Source organism: Lissotriton vulgaris, chromosome 2_2 (assembly GCF_964263255.1).
Source record: "Lissotriton vulgaris chromosome 2_2, aLisVul1.2, whole genome shotgun sequence".
NCBI classification, from domain to species: Eukaryota; Metazoa; Chordata; class Amphibia; order Caudata; family Salamandridae; genus Lissotriton; species Lissotriton vulgaris.
The window spans coordinates 243,566,030-243,593,527 of record NC_141688.1 but is presented as its reverse complement, the minus strand read 5'-3'; positions in this window follow the sequence as shown (position 1 = coordinate 243,593,527).

Below are 27,498 nucleotides of genomic sequence, written 5' to 3'. Positions count from 1 at the left end.
CACACTCACATTTTTCATAAAACAAACACATTTTTTTCAGGAATCTACTCTCTGAAACCTAAAACTAATTTTAAAAAAACATCTTTCTAGGCATCCACTGTCCCTAATCGTGCAAGAAAATTTCAATTGACTTGTTGAAATATTGCAATCACCCTTATCCAAAAACGAAATGTAAATCAACTTTTTAGCAGTAACACACTCACATTTTTCATAAAACAAACACATTTTTTTCAGGAATCTACTCTCTGAAACCTAAAACTAATTTTAAAAAAACATCTTTCTAGGCATCCACTGTCCCTAATCGTGCAAGAAAATTTCAATTGACTTGTTGAAATATTGCAATGACCCTTATTCAAAAACGAAATTTAAATCAACTTTTTAGCAGTAACACACTCACATTTTTCATAAAACAAACACATTTTTTTCAGGAATCTACTCTCTGAAACCTAAAACTAATTTTAAAAAAACATTTTTCTAGGCATCCACTCTCCCTAACCTTGCAAGAAAATTTCAATTAACTTGTTGAAATATTGCAATCACCCTTATCCAAAAACGATATTTAAATCATCTTTTTTGCACTAACACACTCACATTTTTCATAAAACAAACACATTTTTTTCAGGAATCTACTCTCTGAAACCTAAAACTAATTTTAAAAAAACATCTTTCTAGGCATCCACTGTCCCTAATCGTGCAAGAAAATTTCAATTGACTTGTTGAAATATTGCAATCACCCTTATCCAAAAACGAAATTAGAATCAACTTTTTAGCAGTAACACACTCACATTTTTCATAAAACAAACACATTTTTTTCAGGAATCTACTCTCTGAAACCTAAAACTAATTTTAAAAAAACATCTTTCTAGGCATCAACTGTCCCTAATCGTGCAAAAACATTTCAATTGACTTGTTGAAATATTGCAATCACCCTTATTCAAAAACAAAATTTAAATCAACTTTTTAGCAGTAACACACTCACATTTTTCATAAAATAAACACATTTTTTTCAGGAATCTACTCTCTGAAACCTAAAACTAATTTTTAAAAAACATCTTTCTAGGCATCCACTGTCCCTAATCATGCAAGAAAATTTAAATTGACTTGTTGAAATATTGCAATCACCCTTATCCAAAAACGAAATTTAAATGAACTTTTTTGCAGTAACACACTCACATTTTTTATAAAACAAATACATTTTTGTCAGGAATCTACTCTCTGGAACCTAAAACTAATTTAAAAAAAAACATCTTTCTAGGCATCCACTGTCCCTAATCTTGCAAGAAAATTTCAATTGACTTGTTGAAATATTGCAATCACCTTTATCCAAAAACGAAATTTAAATCAACTTTTTAGCAGTAACTTACTCACATTTTTCATGAAACAAACACATTTTTTTCAGGAATCAACTCTCAGGAACCTAAAACAAATATAAAAAAAACATCTTTCTATGTATCCACTCTCCCTAATCGTGCAAGAAAATTTCAATTAACTAGTTGAAATAATGCAATCACACCTATCCTGAAGCTAAATTTAAATAAACTTTTTAGCAGTAACACACTCACATTTTTCATAAAACAAACACATTTTTTTCAGGAATCTACTCTCTGAAACCTAAACTAATTTAAAAAAAACATCTTTCTAGGCATCCACTGTCCCTAATCGTGCAAGAAAATTTCAATTGACTTGTTGAAATATTGCAATCACCCTTATCCAAAAACGAAATTTAAATCAACTTTTTAGCAGTAACACACTTACATTTTTCATAAAACAAACACATTTTTTTCAGGAATCTACTCTCTGAAACCTAAAACTAATTTTAAAAAAACATCTTTCTAGGCATCCACTGTCCCTAATCGTGCAAGAAAATGTCAATTGACTTGTTGAAATATTGCAATCACCCTTATTCAAAAACAAAATTTAAATCAAATTTTTAGCAGTAACACACTCACATTTTTCATAAAACAAACACATTTTTTTCAGGAATCTACTCTCTGGAACCTAAAACTAATTTAAAAAAAAATCTTTCTAGGCATCCACTGTCCCTAATCGTGCAAGAAAATTTCAATTGACTTGTTGAAATATTGCAATCACCCTTATCCAAAAACGAAATTTAAATCAACTTTTTAGCAGTAACACACTCACATTTTTCATAAAACAAACACATTTTTTCAGGAATCTACTCTCTGAAACCTAAAACTAATTTTAAAAAAACATCTTTCTAGGCATCCACTGTCCCTAATCGTGCAAGAAAATTTCAATTGACTTGTTGAAATATTGCAATCACCCTTATTCAAAAACGATATTTAAATCAACTTTTTTGTAGTAACACACTCACATTTTTCATAAAACAAACACATGTTTTTTCAGGAATCTATTCTCTGAAACCTAAAACTAATTTAAAAAAAACATCTTTCTAGGCATCCACTGTCCCTAATCGTGCAAGAAAATTTCAATTGACTTGTTGAAATAATGCATTCACGCCTATCCTGAAACTAAATTTAAATAAACTTTTTAGCAGTAACACACTCACATTTTTCATAAAACAAACACATTTTTTTCAGGAATCAACTCTCTGGAACCTAAAACAAATATAAAAAACATCTTTCTAGGCATCCACTCTCCCTAATCGTGCAAGAAAATTTCAATTAACTTGTTGAAATATTGCAATCACCCTTATCCAAAAACGATTTTAAATCAACTTTTTTGCAGTAACACACTCACATTTTTCATAAAACAAACACATTTTTTTCAGGAATCCACTCTCTGGAACCTATAACGAATTTGTAAAAACATCTTTCTAGGCATCCACTCTCCCTAATCTTGCAAGAAAATTTCAATTAACTTGTTGAAATATTGCAATCACCCTTATCCAAAAACGATTTTAAATCAACTTTTTTGCAGTAACACACTCACATTTTTCATAAAACAAACACATTTTTTTCAGGAATCTACTCTCTGAAACCTAAAACTAATTTTAAAAAAACATCTTTCTTGGCATCCACTGTCCCTAATCATGCAAGAAAAATTCAATTGACTTGTTGAAATATTGCAATCACCCTTATCCAAAAACGAAATTTAAATCAACTTTTTAGCAGTAACACACTCACATTTTTCATAAAACAAACACATTTTTTTCTGGAATCTACTCTCTGAAACCTAAAACTAATTTTAAAAAAACATCTTTCTAGGCATCAACTGTCCCTAATCGTGCAAGAACATTTCAATTGACTTGTTGAAATATTGCAATCACCCTTATTCAAAAACAAAATTTAAATCAACTTTTTAGCAGTAACACACTCACATTTTTCATAAAATAAACACATTTTTTCAGGAATCTACTCTCTGAAACCTAAAACTAATTTTTAAAAAACATCTTTCTAGGCATCCACTGTCCCTAATCATGCAAGAAAATTTAAATTGACTTGTTGAAATATTGCAATCACCCTTATCCAAAAACGAAATTTAAATCAACTTTTTTGCAGTAACACACTCACATTTTTCATAAAACAAACACATTTTTTTCAGGAATCTACTCTCTGGAACCTAAAACTAATTAAAAAAAAACATCGTTCTAGGCATCCACTGTCCCTAATCGTGCAAGAAAATTTCAATTAACTAGTTGAAATAATGCAATCACGCCTATCCTGAAGCTAAATTTAAATAAACTTTTTAGCAGTAACACACTCACATTTTTCATAAAACAAACACATTTTTTTCAGGAATCTACTCTCTGAAACCTAAACTAATTTAAAAAAAAACATCTTTCTAGGCATCCACTGTCCCTAACCGTGCAAGAAAATTCCAATTGACTTGTTGAAATATTGCAATCACCCTTATCCAAAAACGAAATTTAAATCAACTTTTTAGCAGTAACACACTTACATTTTTCATAAAACAAACACATTTTTTTCAGGAATCTACTCTCTGAAACCTAAAACTAATTTTAAAAAAACATCTTTCTAGGCATCCACTCTCCCTAATCGTGCAAGAAAATTTCAATTGACTTGTTGAAATATTGCAATCACTCTTATTCAAAAACGAAATGTAAATCAACTTTTTAGCAGTAACACACTCACATTTTTCATAAAACAAACACATTTTTTTCAGGAATCTACTCTCTGAAACCTAAAACTAATTTTAAAAAAACATCTTTTTTAGGCATCCACTGTCCCTAATCGTGCAAGAAAATTTCAATTGACTTGTTGAAATATTGCAATGACCCTTATTCAAAAACGAAATTTAAATCAACTTTTTAGCAGTAACACACTCACATTTTACATAAAACAAACACATTTTTTTCAGGAATCTACTCTCTGAAACCTAAAACTAATTAAAAAAAAATATCTTTCTAGGCATACACTGTCCCTAATCTTGCAAGAAAATTTCAATTGACTTGTTGAAATATTGCAATCACCCTTATCCAAAAACGAAATTTAAATCAACTTTTTAGCAGTAACTTACTCACATTTTTCATAAAACAAACACATTTTTTTCAGGAATCTACTCTCTGAAACCTAGAACTAATTTTAAAAAAACATCTTTCTAGGCATCCACTGTCCCTAATCGTGCAAGAAAATTTCAATTGACTTGTTGAAATATTGCAATCACCCTTATTCAAAAACAAAATTTAAATCACATTTTTAGCAGTAACACACTCACATTTTTCATAAAACAAACACATTTTTTTCAGGAATCTACTCTCTGAAACCTAAAACTAATTTTAAAAAAAATCTTTCTAGGCATCCACTGTCCCTAATCGTGCAAGAATATTTCAATTGCCTTTTGAAATATTGCAATCACCCTTATCCAAAAACGAAATTTAAATCAACTTTTTAGCAGTAACACACTCACATTTTTCATAAAACAAACACATTTTTTTCAGGAATCTACTCTCTGAAACCTAAAACTAATTTTAAAAAAACATCTTTCTAGGCATCCACTGTCCCTAATCGTGCAAGAAAATTTCAATTGACTTGTTGAAATATTGCAATCACCCTTATCCAAAAACGAAATTTAAATCAACTTTTTTGCAGTAACACACTCACATTTTTTATAAAACAAATACATTTTTGTCAGGAATCTACTCTCTGGAACCTAAAACTAATTTTAAAAAAAACATCTTTCTAGGCATCCACTGTCCCTAATCTTGCAAGAAAATTTCAATTGACTTGTTGAAATATTGCAATCACCCTTATCCAAAAACAAAATTTAAATCAACTTTTTAGCAGTAACTTACTCACATTTTTCATGAAACAAACACATTTTTTTCAGGAATCAACTCTCAGGAACCTAAAACAAATATAAAAAAAACATCTTTCTATGTATCCACTCTCCCTAATCGTGCAAGAAAATTTCAATTAACTAGTTGAAATAATGCAATCACACCTATCCTGAAGCTAAATTTAAATAAACTTTTTAGCAGTAACACACTCACATTTTTCATAAAACAAACACATTTTTTTCAGGAATCTACTCTCTGAAACCTAAACTAATTTAAAAAAACATCTTTCTAGGCATCCACTGTCCCTAATCGTGCAAGAAAATTTCAATTGACTTGTTGAAATATTGCAATCACCCTTATCCAAAAACGAAATTTAAATCAACTTTTTAGCAGTAACACACTTACATTTTTCATAAAACAAACACATTTTTTTCAGGAATCTACTCTCTGAAACCTAAAACTAATTTTGAAAAAACATCTTTCTAGGCATCCACTGTCCCTAATCGTGCAAGAAAATGTCAATTGACTTGTTGAAATATTGCAATCACCCTTATTCAAAAACAAAATTTAAATCAAATTTTTAGCAGTAACACACTCACATTTTTCATAAAACAAACACATTTTTTTCAGGAATCTACTCTCTGGAACCTAAAACTAATTTTAAAAAAACATCTTTCTAGGCATCCACTGTCCCTAATCGTGCAAGAAAATTTCAATTGACTTGTTGAAATATTGCAATCACCCTTATCCAAAAACGAAATTTAAATCAACTTTTTAGCAGGAACACACTCACATTTTTCATAAAACAAACACATTTTTTTCAGGAATCTACTCTCTGAAACCTAAAACTAATTTTTAAAAAACATCTTTCTAGGCATCCACTGTCCCTAATCGTGCAAGAAAATTTCAATTGACTTGTTGAAATATTGCAATCACCCTTATTCAAAAACGATATTTAAATCAACTTTTTTGCAGTAACACACTCACATTTGTCATAAAACAAACACATGTTTTTTCAGGAATCTATTCTCTGAAACCTAAAACTAATTTTAAAAAAACATCTTTCTAGGCATCCACTGTCCCTAATCGTGCAAGAAAATTTCAATTGACTTGTTGAAATGATGCATTCACGCCTATCCTGAAACTAAATTAAAATCAAATTTTTTGCAGTAACACACTCACATTTTTCATAAAACAAACAATAATTTTTTCAGGAATCCACTCTCTGGAACCTAAAACTAATTAAAAAAAAACATCTTTCTAGGCATCCACTGTCCCTAATCGTGGAAGAAAATTTCAATTGACTTGTTGAAATATTGCAATCGCCCTTATTCAAAAACAAAATTTAAATCAAATTTTTAGCAGTAACACACTCACATTTTTCATAAAACAAACACATTTTTTTCAGGAATCTACTCTCTGGAACCTAAAACTAATTTTAAAAAATCATCTTTCTAGGCATCCACTGTCCCTAATCGTGCAAGAAAATTTCAATTGACTTGTTGAAATATTGCAATCACCCTTATCCAAAATCGAAATTTAAATCAACTTTTTAGCAGTAACACACTCACATTTTTCATAAAACAAACACATTTTTTTCAGGAATCTACTCTCTGAAACCTAAAACTAATTTTAAAAAAACATCTTTCTAGGCATCCACTGTCCCTAATCGTGCTAGAAAATTTCAATTGACTTGTTGAAATATTGCAATCACCCTTATTCAAAAACGATATTTAAATCAACTTTTTTGCAGTAACACACTCACATTTTTCATAAAACAAACACATTTTTTTCAGGAATATACTCTCTGGAACCTAAAACTAATTTTAAAAAAACATCTTTCTAGGCATCCACTGTCCCTAATCGTGGAAGAAAATTTCAATTGACTTGTTGAAATATTGCAATCGCCCTTATTCAAAAACGAAATTTAAATCAACTTTTTAGCAGTAACACACTCACATTTTTCATAAAACAAACACATTTTTTTTCAGGAATCTACTCTCTGAAACCTAAAACTAATTTTAAAAAAAAATCTTTCTAGGCATCCACTGTCCCTAATCGTGCAAGAATATTTCAATTGACTTGTTGAAATATTGCAATCACCCTTATCCAAAAACGAAATTTAAATCAACTTTTTAGCAGTAACACACTCACATTTTTCATGAAACAAACACATTTTTTTCAGGAATCAACTCTCTGGAACCTAAAACAAATATAAAAAAACATCTTTCTATGTATCCACTCTCCCTAATCGTGCAAGAAAATTTCAATTAACTAGTTGAAATAATGCAATCACGCCTATCCTGAAGCTAAATTTAAATAAACTTTTTAGCAGTAACACACTCACATTTTTCATAAAACAAACACATTTTTTTCAGGAATCTACTCTCTGAAACCTAAACTAATTTAAAAAAAACATCTTTCTAGGCATCCACTGTCCCTAATCGTGCAAGAAAATTTCAATTGACTTGTTGAAATATTGCAATCACCCTTATCCAAAAACGAAATTTAAATCAACTTTTTAGCAGTAACACACTTACATTTTTCATAAAACAAACACATTTTTTTCAGGAATCTACTGTCTGAAACCTAAAACTAATTTTAAAAAAACATCTTTCTAGGCATCCACTGTCCCTAATCGTGCAAGAAAATTTCAATTGACTTGTTGAAATATTGCAATGACCCTTATTCAAAAATGAAATTTAAATCAACTTTTTAGCAGTAACACACTCACATTTTTCATAAAACAAACACATTTTTTACAGGAATCTACTCTCTGAAACCTAAAACTAATTTTAAAAAAACATCTTTCTAGGCATCCACTCTCCCTAACCTTGCAAGAAAATTTCAATTAACTTGTTGAAATATTGCAATCACCCTTATCCAAAAACGATATTTAAATCATCTTTTTTGCACTAACACACTCACATTTTTCATAAAACAAACACATTTTTTTCAGGAATCTACTCTCTGAAACCTAAAACTAATTTAAAAAAAAACATCTTTCTAGGCATCCACTGTCCCTAATCGTGCAAGAAAATTTCAATTGACTTGTTGAAATATTGCAATGACCCTTATTCAAAAACGAAATTTAAATCAACTTTTTAGCAGTAACACACTCACATTTTTCATAAAACAAACACATTTTTTTCAGGAATCTACTCTCTGAAACCTAAAACTAATTTTAAAAAAACATCTTTCTAGGCATCCACTGTCCCTAATCGTGCAAGAAAATTTCAATTGACTTGTTGAAATATTGCAATCACCCTTATCCAAAAACGAAATGTAAATCAACTTTTTAGCAGTAACACACTCACATTTTTCATAAAACAAACACATTTTTTTCAGGAATCTACTCTCTGAAACCTAAAACTAATTTTAAAAAAACATCTTTCTAGGCATCCACTGTCCCTAATCGTGCAAGAAAATTTCAATTGACTTGTTGAAATATTGCAATGACCCTTATTCAAAAACGAAATTTAAATCAACTTTTTAGCAGTAACACACTCACATTTTTCATAAAACAAACACATTTTTTTCAGGAATCTACTCTCTGAAACCTAAAACTAATTTTAAAAAAACATCTTTCTAGGCATCCACTCTCCCTAACCTTGCAAGAAAATTTCAATTAACTTGTTGAAATATTGCAATCACCCTTATCCAAAAACGATATTTAGATCATGTTTTTTGCACTAACACACTCACATTTTTCATAAAACAAACACATTTTTTTCAGGAATCTACTCTCTGAAACCTAAAACTAATTTTAAAAAAACATCTTTCTAGGCATCCACTGTCCCTAATCGTGCAAGAAAATTTCAATTGACTTGTTGAAATATTGCAATCACCCTTATCCAAAAACAAAATTTGAATCAACTTTTTAGCAGTAACACACTCACATTTTTCATAAAACAAACACATTTTTTTCAGGAATCTACTCTCTGAAACCTAAAACTAATTTTAAAAAAAAATCTTTCTAGGCATCAACTGTCCCTAATCGTGCAAAAACATTTCAATTGACTTGTTGAAATATTGCAATCACCCTTATTCAAAAACAAAATTTAAATCAACTTTTTAGCAGTAACACACTCACATTTTTTATAAAACAAATACATTTTTGTCAGGAATCTACTCTCTGGAACCTAAAACTAATTTAAAAAAAAACATCTTTCTAGGCATCCACTGTCCCTAATCTTGCAAGAAAATTTCAATTGACTTGTTGAAATATTGCAATCACCTTTATCCAAAAACGAAATTTAAATCAACTTTTTAGCAGTAACTTACTCACATTTTTCATGAAACAAACACATTTTTTTCAGGAATCTACTCTCTGAAACCTAAACTAATTTTAAAAAAACATCTTTCTAGGCATCCACTGTCCCTAATCTTGCAAGAAAATTTCAATTGACTTGTTGAAATATTGCAATCACCCTTATCCAAAAACGAAATTTAAATCAACTTTTTAGCAGTAACACACTCACATTTTTCATGAAACAAACACATTTTTTTCAGGAATCAACTCTCTGGAACCTAAAACAAATATAAAAAAACATCTTTCTATGTATCCACTCTCCCTAATCGTGCAAGAAAATTTCAATTAACTAGTTGAAATAATGCAATCACGCCTATCCTGAAGCTAAATTTAAATACACTTTTTAGCAGTAACACACTCACATTTTTCATAAAACCAACACATTTTTTTCAGGAATCTACTCTCTGAAACCTAAAACTAATTTAAAAAAAACATCTTTCTAGGCATCCACTGTCCCTAATCGTGCAAGAAAATTTCAATTGACTTGTTGAAATATTGCAATCACCCTTATCCAAAAACGAAATGTAAATCAACTTTTTAGCAGTAACACACTCACATTTTTCATAAAACAAACACATTTTTTTCAGGAATCTACTCTCTGAAACCTAAAACTAATTTTAAAAAAACATCTTTCTAGGCATCCACTGTCCCTAATCGTGCAAGAAAATTTCAATTGACTTGTTGAAATATTGCAATGACCCTTATTCAAAAATGAAATTTAAATCAACTTTTTAGCAGTAACACACTCACATTTTTCATAAAACAAACACATTTTTTACAGGAATCTACTCTCTGAAACCTAAAACTAATTTTAAAAAAACATCTTTCTAGGCATCCACTCTCCCTAACCTTGCAAGAAAATTTCAATTAACTTGTTGAAATATTGCAATCACCCTTATCCAAAAACGATATTTAAATCATCTTTTTTGCACTAACACACTCACATTTTTCATAAAACAAACACATTTTTTTCAGGAATCTACTCTCTGAAACCTAAAACTAATTTTAAAAAAACATCTTTCTAGGCATCCACTGTCCCTAATAGTGCAAGAAAATTTCAATTGACTTGTTGAAATATTGCAATGACCCTTATTCAAAAACGAAATTTAAATCAACTTTTTAGCAGTAACACACTCACATTTTTCATAAAACAAACACATTTTTTTCAGGAATCTACTCTCTGAAACCTAAAACTAATTTTAAAAAAACATCTTTCTAGGCATCCACTGTCCCTAATCGTGCAAGAAAATTTCAATTGACTTGTTGAAATATTGCAATCACCCTTATCCAAAAACGAAATGTAAATCAACTTTTTAGCAGTAACACACTCACATTTTTCATAAAACAAACACATTTTTTTCAGGAATCTACTCTCTGAAACCTAAAACTAATTTTAAAAAAACATCTTTCTAGGCATCCACTGTCCCTAATCGTGCAAGAAAATTTCAATTGACTTGTTGAAATATTGCAATGACCCTTATTCAAAAACGAAATTTAAATCAACTTTTTAGCAGTAACACACTCACATTTTTCATAAAACAAACACATTTTTTTCAGGAATCTACTCTCTGAAACCTAAAACTAATTTTAAAAAAACATTTTTCTAGGCATCCACTCTCCCTAACCTTGCAAGAAAATTTCAATTAACTTGTTGAAATATTGCAATCACCCTTATCCAAAAACGATATTTAAATCATCTTTTTTGCACTAACACACTCACATTTTTCATAAAACAAACACATTTTTTTCAGGAATCTACTCTCTGAAACCTAAAACTAATTTTAAAAAAACATCTTTCTAGGCATCCACTGTCCCTAATCGTGCAAGAAAATTTCAATTGACTTGTTGAAATATTGCAATCACCCTTATCCAAAAACGAAATTAGAATCAACTTTTTAGCAGTAACACACTCACATTTTTCATAAAACAAACACATTTTTTTCAGGAATCTACTCTCTGAAACCTAAAACTAATTTTAAAAAAACATCTTTCTAGGCATCAACTGTCCCTAATCGTGCAAAAACATTTCAATTGACTTGTTGAAATATTGCAATCACCCTTATTCAAAAACAAAATTTAAATCAACTTTTTAGCAGTAACACACTCACATTTTTCATAAAATAAACATATTTTTTTCAGGAATCTACTCTCTGAAACCTAAAACTAATTTTTAAAAAACATCTTTCTAGGCATCCACTGTCCCTAATCATGCAAGAAAATTTAAATTGACTTGTTGAAATATTGCAATCACCCTTATCCAAAAACGAAATTTAAATGAACTTTTTTGCAGTAACACACTCACATTTTTTATAAAACAAATACATTTTTGTCAGGAATCTACTCTCTGGAACCTAAAACTAATTTTAAAAAAAACATCTTTCTAGGCATCCACTGTCCCTAATCTTGCAAGAAAATTTCAATTGACTTGTTGAAATATTGCAATCACCTTTATCCAAAAACGAAATTTAAATCAACTTTTTAGCAGTAACTTACTCACATTTTTCATGAAACAAACACATTTTTTTCAGGAATCAACTCTCAGGAACCTAAAACAAATATAAAAAAAACATCTTTCTATGTATCCACTCTCCCTAATCGTGCAAGAAAATTTCAATTAACTAGTTGAAATAATGCAATCACACCTATCCTGAAGCTAAATTTAAATAAACTTTTTAGCAGTAACACACTCACATTTTTCATAAAACAAACACATTTTTTTCAGGAATCTACTCTCTGAAACCTAAACTAATTTAAAAAAAACATCTTTCTAGGCATCCACTGTCCCTAATCGTGCAAGAAAATTTCAATTGACTTGTTGAAATATTGCAATCACCCTTATCCAAAAACGAAATTTAAATCAACTTTTTAGCAGTAACACACTTACATTTTTCATAAAACAAACACATTTTTTTCAGGAATCTACTCTCTGAAACCTAAAACTAATTTTAAAAAAACATCTTTCTAGGCATCCACTGTCCCTAATCGTGCAAGAAAATGTCAATTGACTTGTTGAAATATTGCAATCACCCTTATTCAAAAACAAAATTTAAATCAAATTTTTAGCAGTAACACACTCACATTTTTCATAAAACAAACACATTTTTTTCAGGAATCTACTCTCTGGAACCTAAAACTAATTTAAAAAAAAATCTTTCTAGGCATCCACTGTCCCTAATCGTGCAAGAAAATTTCAATTGACTTGTTGAAATATTGCAATCACCCTTATCCAAAAACGAAATTTAAATCAACTTTTTAGCAGTAACACACTCACATTTTTCATAAAACAAACACATTTTTTCAGGAATCTACTCTCTGAAACCTAAAACTAATTTTAAAAAAACATCTTTCTAGGCATCCACTGTCCCTAATCGTGCAAGAAAATTTCAATTGACTTGTTGAAATATTGCAATCACCCTTATTCAAAAACGATATTTAAATCAACTTTTTTGCAGTAACACACTCACATTTTTCATAAAACAAACACATGTTTTTTCAGGAATCTATTCTCTGAAACCTAAAACTAATTTAAAAAAAACATCTTTCTAGGCATCCACTGTCCCTAATCGTGCAAGAAAATTTCAATTGACTTGTTGAAATAATGCATTCACGCCTATCCTGAAACTAAATTAAAATCAAATTTTTTGCAGTAACACACTCACATTTTTCATAAAACAAACAATAATTTTTTCAGGAATCCACTCTCTGGAACCTAAAACTAATTAAAAAAAAACATCTTTCTAGGCATCCACTGTCCCTAATCGTGCAAGAAAATGTCAATTGACTTGTTGAAATATTGCAATCACCCTTATTCAAAAACAAAATTTAAATCAAATTTTTAGCAGTAACACACTCACATTTTTCATAAAACAAACACATTTTTTTCAGGAATATACTCTCTGGAACCTAAAACTAATTTTAAAAAAACATCTTTCTAGGCATCCACTGTCCCTAATCGTGCAAGAAAATTTCAATTGACTTGTTGAAATATTGCAATCACCCTTATCCAAAAACGAAATTTAAATCAACTTTTTAGCAGTAACACACTCACATTTTTCATAAAACAAACACATTTTTTCAGGAATCTACTCTCTGAAACCTAAAACTAATTTTAAAAAAACATCTTTCTAGGCATCCACTGTCCCTAATCGTGCAAAAAAATTTCAATTGACTTGTTGAAATATTGCAATCACCCTTATTCAAAAACGAAATTTAAATCAACTTTTTAGCAGTAACACACTCACATTTTTCATAAAACAAACAAATTTTTTTCAGGAATCTACTCTCTGAAACCTAAAACTAATTAAAAAAAAATATCTTTCTAGGCATCCACTCTCCCTAATCTTCCAAGAAAATTTCAATTAACTTATTGAAATATTGCAATCACCCTTATCCAAAAACGATATTTAAATCAACTTTTTTGCAGTAACACACTCACATTTTTCATAAAACAAACACATTTTTTCAGGAATCTACTCTCTGAAACCTAAAACTAATTTAAAAAAAACATCTTTCTAGGCATCCACTGTCCCTAATCTTGCAAGAAAATTTCAATTGACTTGTTGAAATATTGCAATCACCCTTATCCAAAAACGAAATTTAAATCAACTTTTTAGCAGTAACACACTCACATTTTTCATGAAACAAACAAATTTTTTTCAGGAATCAACTCTCTGGAACCTAAAACAAATATAAAAAAACATCTTTCTATGTATCCACTCTCCCTAATCGTGCAAGAAAATTTCAATTAACTAGTTGAAATAATGCAATCACGCCTATCCTGAAGCTAAATTTAAATAAACTTTTTAGCAGTAACACACTCACATTTTTCATAAAACAAACACATTTTTTTCAGGAATCAACTCTCTGGAACCTAAAACAAATATAAAAAAACATCTTTCTAGGCATCCACTCTCCCTAATCGTGCAAGAAAATTTCAATTAACTTGTTAAAATGATGCATTCACGCTTATCCTGAAACTAAATTTAAATCAACTTTTTTGCAGTAACACACTCACATTTTTCATGAAACAAATACATTTTTTTTTCAGGAATCCACTCTCTGGAACCTATAACGAATTTGTAAAAAACATCTTTCTAGGCATCCACTCTCCCTAATCTTGCAAAAAAATTTCAATTAACTTGTTGAAATATTGCAATCACCCTTATCCAAAAACGATTTTTAAATCAACTTTTTTGCAGTAACACACTCACATTTTTCATAAAACAAACACATTTTTTTCAGGAATCTACTCTCTGAAACCTAAAACTAATTTTAAAAAAACATCTTTCTTGGCATCCACTGTCCCTAATCGTGCAAGAAAAATTCAATTGACTTGTTGAAATATTGCAATCACCCTTATCCAAAAACGAAATTTAAATCAACTTTTTAGCAGTAACACACTCACATTTTTCATAAAACAAACACATTTTTTTCTGGAATCTACTCTCTGAAACCTAAAACTAATTTTAAAAAAACATCTTTCTAGGCATCCACTGTCCCTAACCGTGCAAGAAAATTCCAATTGACTTGTTGAAATATTGCAATCACCCTTATCCAAAAACGAAATTTGAATCAACTTTTTAGCAGTAACACACTTACATTTTTCATAAAACAAACACATTTTTTTCAGGAATCTACTCTCTGAAACCTAAAACTAATTTTAAAAAAACATCTTTCTAGGCATCCACTGTCCCTAATCGTGCAAGAAAATTTCAATTGACTTGTTGAAATATTGCAATCACCCTTATCCAAAAACGAAATTTAAATCAACTTTTTAGCAGTAACACACTCACATTTTTCATAAAACAAACAAATTTTTTTCAGGAATCTACTCTCTGAAACCTAAAACTAATTAAAAAAAAATATCTTTCTAGGCATCCACTCTCCCTAATCTTCCAAGAAAATTTCAATTAACTTATTGAAATATTGCAATCACCCTTATCCAAAAACGATATTTAAATCAACTTTTTTGCAGTAACACACTCACATTTTTCATAAAACAAACACATTTTTTCAGGAATCTACTCTCTGAAACCTAAAACTAATTTAAAAAAAACATCTTTCTAGGCATCCACTGTCCCTAATCTTGCAAGAAAATTTCAATTGACTTGTTGAAATATTGCAATCACCCTTATCCAAAAACGAAATTTAAATCAACTTTTTAGCAGTAACACACTCACATTTTTCATGAAACAAACAAATTTTTTTCAGGAATCAACTCTCTGGAACCTAAAACAAATATAAAAAAACATCTTTCTATGTATCCACTCTCCCTAATCGTGCAAGAAAATTTCAATTAACTAGTTGAAATAATGCAATCACGCCTATCCTGAAGCTAAATTTAAATAAACTTTTTAGCAGTAACACACTCACATTTTTCATAAAACAAACACATTTTTTTCAGGAATCAACTCTCTGGAACCTAAAACAAATATAAAAAAACATCTTTCTAGGCATCCACTCTCCCTAATCGTGCAAGAAAATTTCAATTAACTTGTTAAAATGATGCATTCACGCTTATCCTGAAACTAAATTTAAATCAACTTTTTTGCAGTAACACACTCACATTTTTCATGAAACAAATACATTTTTTTTTCAGGAATCCACTCTCTGGAACCTATAACGAATTTGTAAAAAACATCTTTCTAGGCATCCACTCTCCCTAATCTTGCAAGAAAATTTCAATTAACTTGTTGAAATATTGCAATCACCCTTATCCAAAAACGATTTTTAAATCAACTTTTTTGCAGTAACACACTCACATTTTTCATAAAACAAACACATTTTTTTCAGGAATCTACTCTCTGAAACCTAAAACTAATTTTAAAAAAACATCTTTCTTGGCATCCACTGTCCCTAATCGTGCAAGAAAAATTCAATTGACTTGTTGAAATATTGCAATCACCCTTATCCAAAAACGAAATTTAAATCAACTTTTTAGCAGTAACACACTCACATTTTTCATAAAACAAACACATTTTTTTCTGGAATCTACTCTCTGAAACCTAAAACTAATTTTAAAAAAACATCTTTCTAGGCATCCACTGTCCCTAACCGTGCAAGAAAATTCCAATTGACTTGTTGAAATATTGCAATCACCCTTATCCAAAAACGAAATTTGAATCAACTTTTTAGCAGTAACACACTTACATTTTTCATAAAACAAACACATTTTTTTCAGGAATCTACTCTCTGAAACCTAAAACTAATTTTAAAAAAACATCTTTCTAGGCATCCACTGTCCCTAATCGTGCAAGAAAATTTCAATTGACTTGTTGAAATATTGCAATCACCCTTATCCAAAAACGAAATTTAAATCAACTTTTTAGCAGTAACACACTCACATTTTTCATAAAACAAACAAATTTTTTTCAGGAATCTACTCTCTGAAACCTAAAACTAATTAAAAAAAAATATCTTTCTAGGCATCCACTCTCCCTAATCTTCCAAGAAAATTTCAATTAACTTATTGAAATATTGCAATCACCCTTATCCAAAAACGATATTTAAATCAACTTTTTTGCAGTAACACACTCACATTTTTCATAAAACAAACACATTTTTTCAGGAATCTACTCTCTGAAACCTAAAACTAATTTAAAAAAAACATCTTTCTAGGCATCCACTGTCCCTAATCTTGCAAGAAAATTTCAATTGACTTGTTGAAATATTGCAATCACCCTTATCCAAAAACGAAATTTAAATCAACTTTTTAGCAGTAACACACTCACATTTTTCATGAAACAAACAAATTTTTTTCAGGAATCAACTCTCTGGAACCTAAAACAAATATAAAAAAACATCTTTCTATGTATCCACTCTCCCTAATCGTGCAAGAAAATTTCAATTAACTAGTTGAAATAATGCAATCACGCCTATCCTGAAGCTAAATTTAAATAAACTTTTTAGCAGTAACACACTCACATTTTTCATAAAACAAACACATTTTTTTCAGGAATCAACTCTCTGGAACCTAAAACAAATATAAAAAAACATCTTTCTAGGCATCCACTCTCCCTAATCGTGCAAGAAAATTTCAATTAACTTGTTAAAATGATGCATTCACGCTTATCCTGAAACTAAATTTAAATCAACTTTTTTGCAGTAACACACTCACATTTTTCATGAAACAAATACATTTTTTTTTCAGGAATCCACTCTCTGGAACCTATAACGAATTTGTAAAAAACATCTTTCTAGGCATCCACTCTCCCTAATCTTGCAAGAAAATTTCAATTAACTTGTTGAAATATTGCAATCACCCTTATCCAAAAACGATTTTTAAATCAACTTTTTTGCAGTAACACACTCACATTTTTCATAAAACAAACACATTTTTTTCAGGAATCTACTCTCTGAAACCTAAAACTAATTTTAAAAAAACATCTTTCTTGGCATCCACTGTCCCTAATCGTGCAAGAAAAATTCAATTGACTTGTTGAAATATTGCAATCACCCTTATCCAAAAACGAAATTTAAATCAACTTTTTAGCAGTAACACACTCACATTTTTCATAAAACAAACACATTTTTTTCTGGAATCTACTCTCTGAAACCTAAAACTAATTTTAAAAAAACATCTTTCTAGGCATCCACTGTCCCTAACCGTGCAAGAAAATTCCAATTGACTTGTTGAAATATTGCAATCACCCTTATCCAAAAACGAAATTTGAATCAACTTTTTAGCAGTAACACACTTACATTTTTCATAAAACAAACACATTTTTTTCAGGAATCTACTCTCTGAAACCTAAAACTAATTTTAAAAAAACATCTTTCTAGGCATCCACTGTCCCTAATCGTGCAAGAAAATTTCAATTGACTTGTTGAAATATTGCAATCACCCTTATCCAAAAACGAAATTTAAATCAACTTTTTAGCAGTAACACACTCACATTTTTCATAAAACAAACACATTTTTTTCAGGAATCTACTCTCTGAAACCTAAAACTAATTTAAAAAAAACATCTTTCTAGGCATCAACTGTCCCTAATCGTGCAAGAACATTTCAATTGACTTGTTGAAATATTGCAATGACCCTTATTCAAAAACGAAATTTAAATCAACTTTTTAGCAGTAACACACTCACATTTTTCATAAAACAAACACATTTTTTCCAGGAATCTACTCTCTGAAACCTAAAACTAATTAAAAAAAACATCTTTCTAGGCATCCACTGTCCCTAATCTTGCAAGAAAATTTCAATTGACTTGTTGAAATATTGCAATCACCCTTATCCAAAAACGAAATTTAAATCAACTTTTTAGCAGTAACTTACTCACATTTTTCATAAAACAAACACATTTTTTTCAGGAATCTACTCTCTGGAACCTAAAACTAATTTAAAAAAAACATCTTTCTAGGCATCCACTGTCCCTAATCTTGCAAGAAAATTTCAATTGACTTGTTGAAATATTGCAATCACCCTTATCCAAAAACGAAATTTAAATCAACTTTTTAGCAGTAACTTACTCACATTTTTCATGAAACAAACACATTTTTTTCAGGAATCAACTCTCTGAAACCTAAAACTAATTTAAAAAAAACATCTTTCTAGGCATCCACTGTCCCTAATCGTGCAAGAAAATTTCAATTGACTTGTTGAAATATTGCAATCACCCTTATCCAAAAACGAAATTTAAATCAACTTTTTAGCAGTAACACACTCACATTTTTCATAAAACAAACACATTTTTTTCAGGAATCTACTCTCTGAAACCTAAAACTAATTTTAAAAAAACATCTTTCTAGGCATCAACTGTCCCTAATCGTGCAAGAACATTTCAATTGACTTGTTGAAATATTGCAATCACCCTTATCCAAAAACGATAAGTTTTTGCAGTAACACACTCACATTTTTCATGAAACAAATACATTTTTTTTTCAGGAATCCACTCTCTGGAACCTATAACGAATTTGTAAAAAACATCTTTCTAGGCATCCACTCTCCCTAATCTTGCAAGAAAATTTCAATTAACTTGTTGAAATATTGCAATCACCCTTATCCAAAAACGATTTTTAAATCAACTTTTTTGCAGTAACACACTCACATTTTTCATAAAACAAACACATTTTTTTCAGGAATCTACTCTCTGAAACCTAAAACTAATTTTAAAAAAACATCTTTCTTGGCATCCACTGTCCCTAATCGTGCAAGAAAAATTCAATTGACTTGTTGAAATATTGCAATCACCCTTATCCAAAAACGAAATTTAAATCAACTTTTTAGCAGTAACACACTCACATTTTTCATAAAACAAACACATTTTTTTCTGGAATCTACTCTCTGAAACCTAAAACTAATTTTAAAAAAACATCTTTCTAGGCATCAACTGTCCCTAATCGTGCAAGAACATTTCAATTGACTTGTTGAAATATTGCAATCACCCTTATTCAAAAACAAAATTTAAATCAACTTTTTAGCAGTAACACACTCACATTTTTCATAAAATAAACACATTTTTTTCAGGAATCTACTCTCTGAAACCTAAAACTAATTTTTAAAAAACATCTTTCTAGGCATCCACTGTCCCTAATCATGCAAGAAAATTTAAATTGACTTGTTGAAATATTGCAATCACCCTTATCCAAAAACGAAATTTAAATCAACTTTTTTGCAGTAACACACTCACATTTTTCATAAAACAAACACATTTTTTTCAGGAATCTACTCTCTGGAACCTAAAACTAATTAAAAAAAAACATCGTTCTAGGCATCCACTGTCCCTAATCGTGCAAGAAAATTTCAATTAACTAGTTGAAATAATGCAATCACGCCTATCCTGAAGCTAAATTTAAATAAACTTTTTAGCAGTAACACACTCACATTTTTCATAAAACAAACACATTTTTTTCAGGAATCTACTCTCTGAAACCTAAACTAATTTAAAAAAAAACATCTTTCTAGGCATCCACTGTCCCTAACCGTGCAAGAAAATTCCAATTGACTTGTTGAAATATTGCAATCACCCTTATCCAAAAACGAAATTTAAATCAACTTTTTAGCAGTAACACACTTACATTTTTCATAAAACAAACACATTTTTTTTCAGGAATCTACTCTCTGAAACCTAAAACTAATTTTAAAAAAACATCTTTCTAGGCATCCACTGTCCCTAATCGTGCAAGAAAATTTCAATTGACTTGTTGAAATATTGCAATCACCCTTATCCAAAAACGAAATTTAAATCAACTTTTTAGCAGTAACACACTCACATTTTTCATAAAACAAACACATTTTTTTCAGGAATCTACTCTCTGAAACCTAAAACTAATTTAAAAAAAACATCTTTCTAGGCATCAACTGTCCCTAATCGTGCAAGAACATTTCAATTGACTTGTTGAAATATTGCAATGACCCTTATTCAAAAACGAAATTTAAATCAACTTTTTAGCAGTAACACACTCTCATTTTTCATAAAACAAACACATTTTTTTCAGGAATCTACTCTCTGAAACCTAAAACTAATTAAAAAAAACATCTTTCTAGGCATCCACTGTCCCTAATCTTGCAAGAAAATTTCAATTGACTTGTTGAAATATTGCAATCACCCTTATCCAAAAACGAAATTTAAATCAACTTTTTAGCAGTAACTTACTCACATTTTTCATAAAACAAACACATTTTTTTCAGGAATCTACTCTCTGGAACCTAAAACTAATTTAAAAAAAAACATCTTTCTAGGCATCCACTGTCCCTAATCTTGCAAGAAAATTTCAATTGACTTGTTGAAATATTGCAATCACCCTTATCCAAAAACGAAATTTAAATCAACTTTTTAGCAGTAACTTACTCACATTTTTCATGAAACAAACACATTTTTTTCAGGAATCAACTCTCTGAAACCTAAAACTAATTTAAAAAAAACATCTTTCTAGGCATCCACTGTCCCTAATCGTGCAAGAAAATTTCAATTGACTTGTTGAAATATTGCAATCACCCTTATCCAAAAACGAAATTTAAATCAACTTTTTAGCAGTAACACACTCACATTTTTCATAAAACAAACACATTTTTTTCAGGAATCTACTCTCTGAAACCTAAAACTAATTTTAAAAAAACATCTTTCTAGGCATCAACTGTCCCTAATCGTGCAAGAACATTTCAATTGACTTGTTGAAATATTGCAATCACCCTTATCCAAAAACAAAATTTAAATCAACTTTTTTGCAGTAACACACTCACATTTTTCATAAAACAAACACATTTTTTTCAGGAATCTACTCTCTGGAACCTAAAACTAATTTTAAAAAAAATCATCTTTCTAGGCATCCACTGTCCCTAATCTTGCAAGAAAATTTCAATTGACTTGTTGAAATATTGCAATCACCCTTATCCAAAAACGAAATTTAAATCAACTTTTTAGCAGTAACTTACTCACATTTTTCATGAAACAAACACATTTTTTTCAGGAATCAACTCTCTGGAACCTAAAACAAATATAAAAAAACATCTTTCTATGTATCCACTCTCCCTAATCGTGCAAGAAAATTTCAATTAGCTGGTTGAAATAATGCAATCACGCCTATCCTGAAGCTAAATTTAATTAAACTTTTTAGCAGTAACACACTCACATTTTTCATAAAACAAACACAGTTTTTTTCAGGAATCTACTCTCTGAAACCTAAACTAATTTAAAAAAAACATCTTTCTAGGCATCCACTGTCCCTAATCGTGCAAGAAAATTTCAATTGACTTGTTGAAATATTGCAATCACCCTTATCCAAAAACGAAATTAAAATCAACTTTTTAGCAGTAACACACTTACATTTTTCATAAAACAAATACATTTTTTTCAGGAATCTACTCTCTGAAACCTAAAACTAATTTTAAAAAAACATCTTTCTAGGCATCCACTGTCCCTAATCGTGCAAGAAAATTTCAATTGACTTGTTGAAATATTGCAATCACCCTTATTCAAAAACAAAATTTAAATCAAATTTTTAGCAGTAACACACTCACACTTTTCATAAAACAAACACATTTTTTTTCAGGAATCTACTCTCTGAAACCTAAAACTAATTTTAAAAAAACATCTTTCTAGGCATCCACTGTCCCTAATCATGCAAGAAAATTTCAATTGACTTGTTGAAATATTGCAATCACTCTTATTCAAAAACGAAATGTAAATCAACTTTTTAGCAGTAACACACTCACATTTTTCATAAAACAAACACATTTTTTTCAGGAATCTACTCTCTGAAACCTAAAACTAATTTTAAAAAAACATCTTTTTTAGGCATCCACTGTCCCTAATCGTGCAAGAAAATTTCAATTGACTTGTTGAAATATTGCAATGACCCTTATTCAAAAACGAAATTTAAATCAACTTTTTAGCAGTAACACACTCACATTTTAAATAAAACAAACACATTTTTTTCAGGAATCTACTCTCTGAAACCTAAAATTAATTTAAAAAAAACATCTTTCTAGGCATCCACTGTCCCTAATTGTGCAAGAAAATTTCAATTGACTTGTTGAAATATTGCAATGACCCTTATTCAAAAACGAAATTTAAATCAACTTTTTAGCAGTAACACACTCACATTTTTCATAAAACAAACACATTTTTTTCAGGAATCTACTCTCTGAAACCTAAAACTAATTTTAAAAAAACATCTTTCTAGGCATCCACTCTCCCTAACCATGCAAGAAAATTTCAATTAACTTGTTGAAATATTGCAATCACCCTTATCCAAAAACGATATTTAAATCATCTTTTTTGCACTAACACACTCACATTTTTCATAAAACAAACACATTTTTTTCAGGAATCTACTCTCTGAAACCTAAAACTAATTTTAAAAAAACATCTTTCTAGGCATCCACTGTCCCTAATCGTGCAAGAAAATTTCAATTGACTTGTTGAAATATTGCAATCACCCTTATCCAAAAACGAAATTTGAATCAACTTTTTAGCAGTAACACACTCACATTTTTCATAAAGCAAACACATTTTTTTCAGGAATCTACTCTCTGAAACCTAAAACTAATTTAAAAAAACATCTTTCTAGGCATCAACTGTCCCTAATCGTGCAAAAACATTTCAATTGACTTGTTGAAATATTGCAATCACCCTTATTCAAAAACAAAATTTAAATCAACTTTTTAGCAGTAACTTACTCACATTTTTCATGAAACAAACACATTTTTTTCAGGAATCAACTCTCAGGAACCTAAAACAAATATAAAAAAAACATCTTTCTATGTATCCACTCTCCCTAATCGTGCAAGAAAATTTCAATTAACTAGTTGAAATAATGCAATCACACCGATCCTGAAGCTAAATTTAAATAAACTTTTTAGCAGTAACACACTCACATTTTTCATAAAACAAACACATTTTTTCAGGAATCTACTCTCCGAAACCTAAACTAATTTAAAAAAAACATCTTTCTAGGCATCCACTGTCCCTAATCGTGCAAGAAAATTTCAATTGACTTGTTGAAATATTGCAATCACCCTTATCCAAAAACGAAATTTAAATCAACTTTTTAGCAGTAACACACTTACATTTTTCATAAAACAAACACATTTTTTTCAGGAATCTACTCTCTGAAACCTAAAACTAATTTTAAAAAAACATCTTTCTAGGCATCCACTGTCCCTAATCGTGCAAGAAAATGTCAATTGACTTGTTGAAATATTGCAATCACCCTTATTCAAAAACAAAATTTAAATCAAATTTTTAGCAGTAACACACTCACATTTTTCATAAAACAAACACATTTTTTTCAGGAATCTACTCTCTGGAACCTAAAACTAATTTAAAAAAAAACATCTTTCTAGGCATCCACTGTCCCTAATCGTGCAAGAAAATTTCAATTGACTTGTTGAAATATTGCAATCACCCTTATCCAAAAACGAAATTTAAATCAACTTTTTAGCAGTAACACACTCACATTTTTCATAAAACAAACACATTTTTTTCAGGAATCTACTCTCTGAAACCTAAAACTAATTTTAAAAAAACATCTTGCTAGGCATCCACTGTCCCTAATCGTGCAAGAAAATTTCAATTGACTTGTTGAAATATTGCAATCACCCTTATTCAAAAACGATATTTAATTCAACTTTTTTGCAGTAACACACTCACATTTTTCATAAAACAAACACATGTTTTTTCAGGAATCTATTCTCTGAAACCTAAAACTAATTTTAAAAAAACATCTTTCTAGGCATCCACTGTCCCTAATCGTGCAAGAAAATTTCAATTGACTTGTTGAAATATTGCAATGACCCTTATTCAAAAATGAAATTTAAATCAACTTTTTAGCAGTAACACACTCACATTTTTCATGAAACAAACACATTTTTTTCAGGAATCAACTCTCTGGAACCTAAAACAAATATAAAAAAACATCTTTCTATGTATCCACTCTCCCTAATCGTGCAAGAAAATTTCAATTAACTAGTTGAAATAATGCAATCACGCCTATCCTGAAGCTAAATTTAAATAAACTTTTTAGCAGTAACACACTCACATTTTTCATAAAACCAACACATTTTTTTCAGGAATCTACTCTCTGAAACCTAAAACTAATTTAAAAAAAACATCTTTCTAGGCATCCACTGTCCCTAATCGTGCAAGAAAATTTCAATTGACTTGTTGAAATATTGCAATCACCCTTATCCAAAAACGAAATGTAAATCAACTTTTTAGCAGTAACACACTCACATTTTTCATAAAACAAACACATTTTTTTCAGGAATCTACTCTCTGAAACCTAAAACTAATTTTAAAAAAACATCTTTCTAGGCATCCACTGTCCCTAATCGTGCAAGAAAATTTCAATTGACTTGTTGAAATATTGCAATGACCCTTATTCAAAAATGAAATTTAAATCAACTTTTTAGCAGTAACACACTCACATTTTTCATAAAACAAACACATTTTTTACAGGAATCTACTCTCTGAAACCTAAAACTAATTTTAAAAAAACATCTTTCTAGGCATCCACTCTCCCTAACCTTGCAAGAAAATTTCAATTAACTTGTTGAAATATTGCAATCACCCTTATCCAAAAACGATATTTAAATCATCTTTTTTGCACTAACACACTCACATTTTTCATAAAACAAACACATTTTTTTCAGGAATCTACTCTCTGAAACCTAAAACTAATTTTAAAAAAACATCTTTCTAGGCATCCACTGTCCCTAATAGTGCAAGAAAATTTCAATTGACTTGTTGAAATATTGCAATGACCCTTATTCAAAAACGAAATTTAAATCAACTTTTTAGCAGTAACACACTCACATTTTTCATAAAACAAACACATTTTTTTCAGGAATCTACTCTCTGAAACCTAAAACTAATTTTAAAAAAACATCTTTCTAGGCATCCACTGTCCCTAATCGTGCAAGAAAATTTCAATTGACTTGTTGAAATATTGCAATCACCCTTATCCAAAAACGAAATGTAAATCAACTTTTTAGCAGTAACACACTCACATTTTTCATAAAACAAACACATTTTTTTCAGGAATCTACTCTCTGAAACCTAAAACTAATTTTAAAAAAACATCTTTCTAGGCATCCACTGTCCCTAATCGTGCAAGAAAATTTCAATTGACTTGTTGAAATATTGCAATGACCCTTATTCAAAAACGAAATTTAAATCAACTTTTTAGCAGTAACACACTCACATTTTTCATAAAACAAACACATTTTTTTCAGGAATCTACTCTCTGAAACCTAAAACTAATTTTAAAAAAACATTTTTCTAGGCATCCACTCTCCCTAACCTTGCAAGAAAATTTCAATTAACTTGTTGAAATATTGCAATCACCCTTATCCAAAAACGATATTTAAATCATCTTTTTTGCACTAACACACTCACATTTTTCATAAAACAAACACATTTTTTTCAGGAATCTACTCTCTGAAACCTAAAACTAATTTTAAAAAAACATCTTTCTAGGCATCCACTGTCCCTAATCGTGCAAGAAAATTTCAATTGACTTGTTGAAATATTGCAATCACCCTTATCCAAAAACGAAATTAGAATCAACTTTTTAGCAGTAACACACTCACATTTTTCATAAAACAAACACATTTTTTTCAGGAATCTACTCTCTGAAACCTAAAACTAATTTTAAAAAAACATCTTTCTAGGCATCAACTGTCCCTAATCGTGCAAAAACATTTCAATTGACTTGTTGAAATATTGCAATCACCCTTATTCAAAAACAAAATTTAAATCAACTTTTTAGCAGTAACACACTCACATTTTTCATAAAATAAACACATTTTTTTCAGGAATCTACTCTCTGAAACCTAAAACTAATTTTTAAAAAACATCTTTCTAGGCATCCACTGTCCCTAATCATGCAAGAAAATTTAAATTGACTTGTTGAAATATTGCAATCACCCTTATCCAAAAACGAAATTTAAATGAACTTTTTTGCAGTAACACACTCACATTTTTTATAAAACAAATACATTTTTGTCAGGAATCTACTCTCTGGAACCTAAAACTAATTTAAAAAAAAACATCTTTCTAGGCATCCACTGTCCCTAATCTTGCAAGAAAATTTCAATTGACTTGTTGAAATATTGCAATCACCTTTATCCAAAAACGAAATTTAAATCAACTTTTTAGCAGTAACTTACTCACATTTTTCATGAAACAAACACATTTTTTTCAGGAATCAACTCTCAGGAACCTAAAACAAATATAAAAAAAACATCTTTCTATGTATCCACTCTCCCTAATCGTGCAAGAAAATTTCAATTAACTAGTTGAAATAATGCAATCACACCTATCCTGAAGCTAAATTTAAATAAACTTTTTAGCAGTAACACACTCACATTTTTCATAAAACAAACACATTTTTTTCAGGAATCTACTCTCTGAAACCTAAACTAATTTAAAAAAAACATCTTTCTAGGCATCCACTGTCCCTAATCGTGCAAGAAAATTTCAATTGACTTGTTGAAATATTGCAATCACCCTTATCCAAA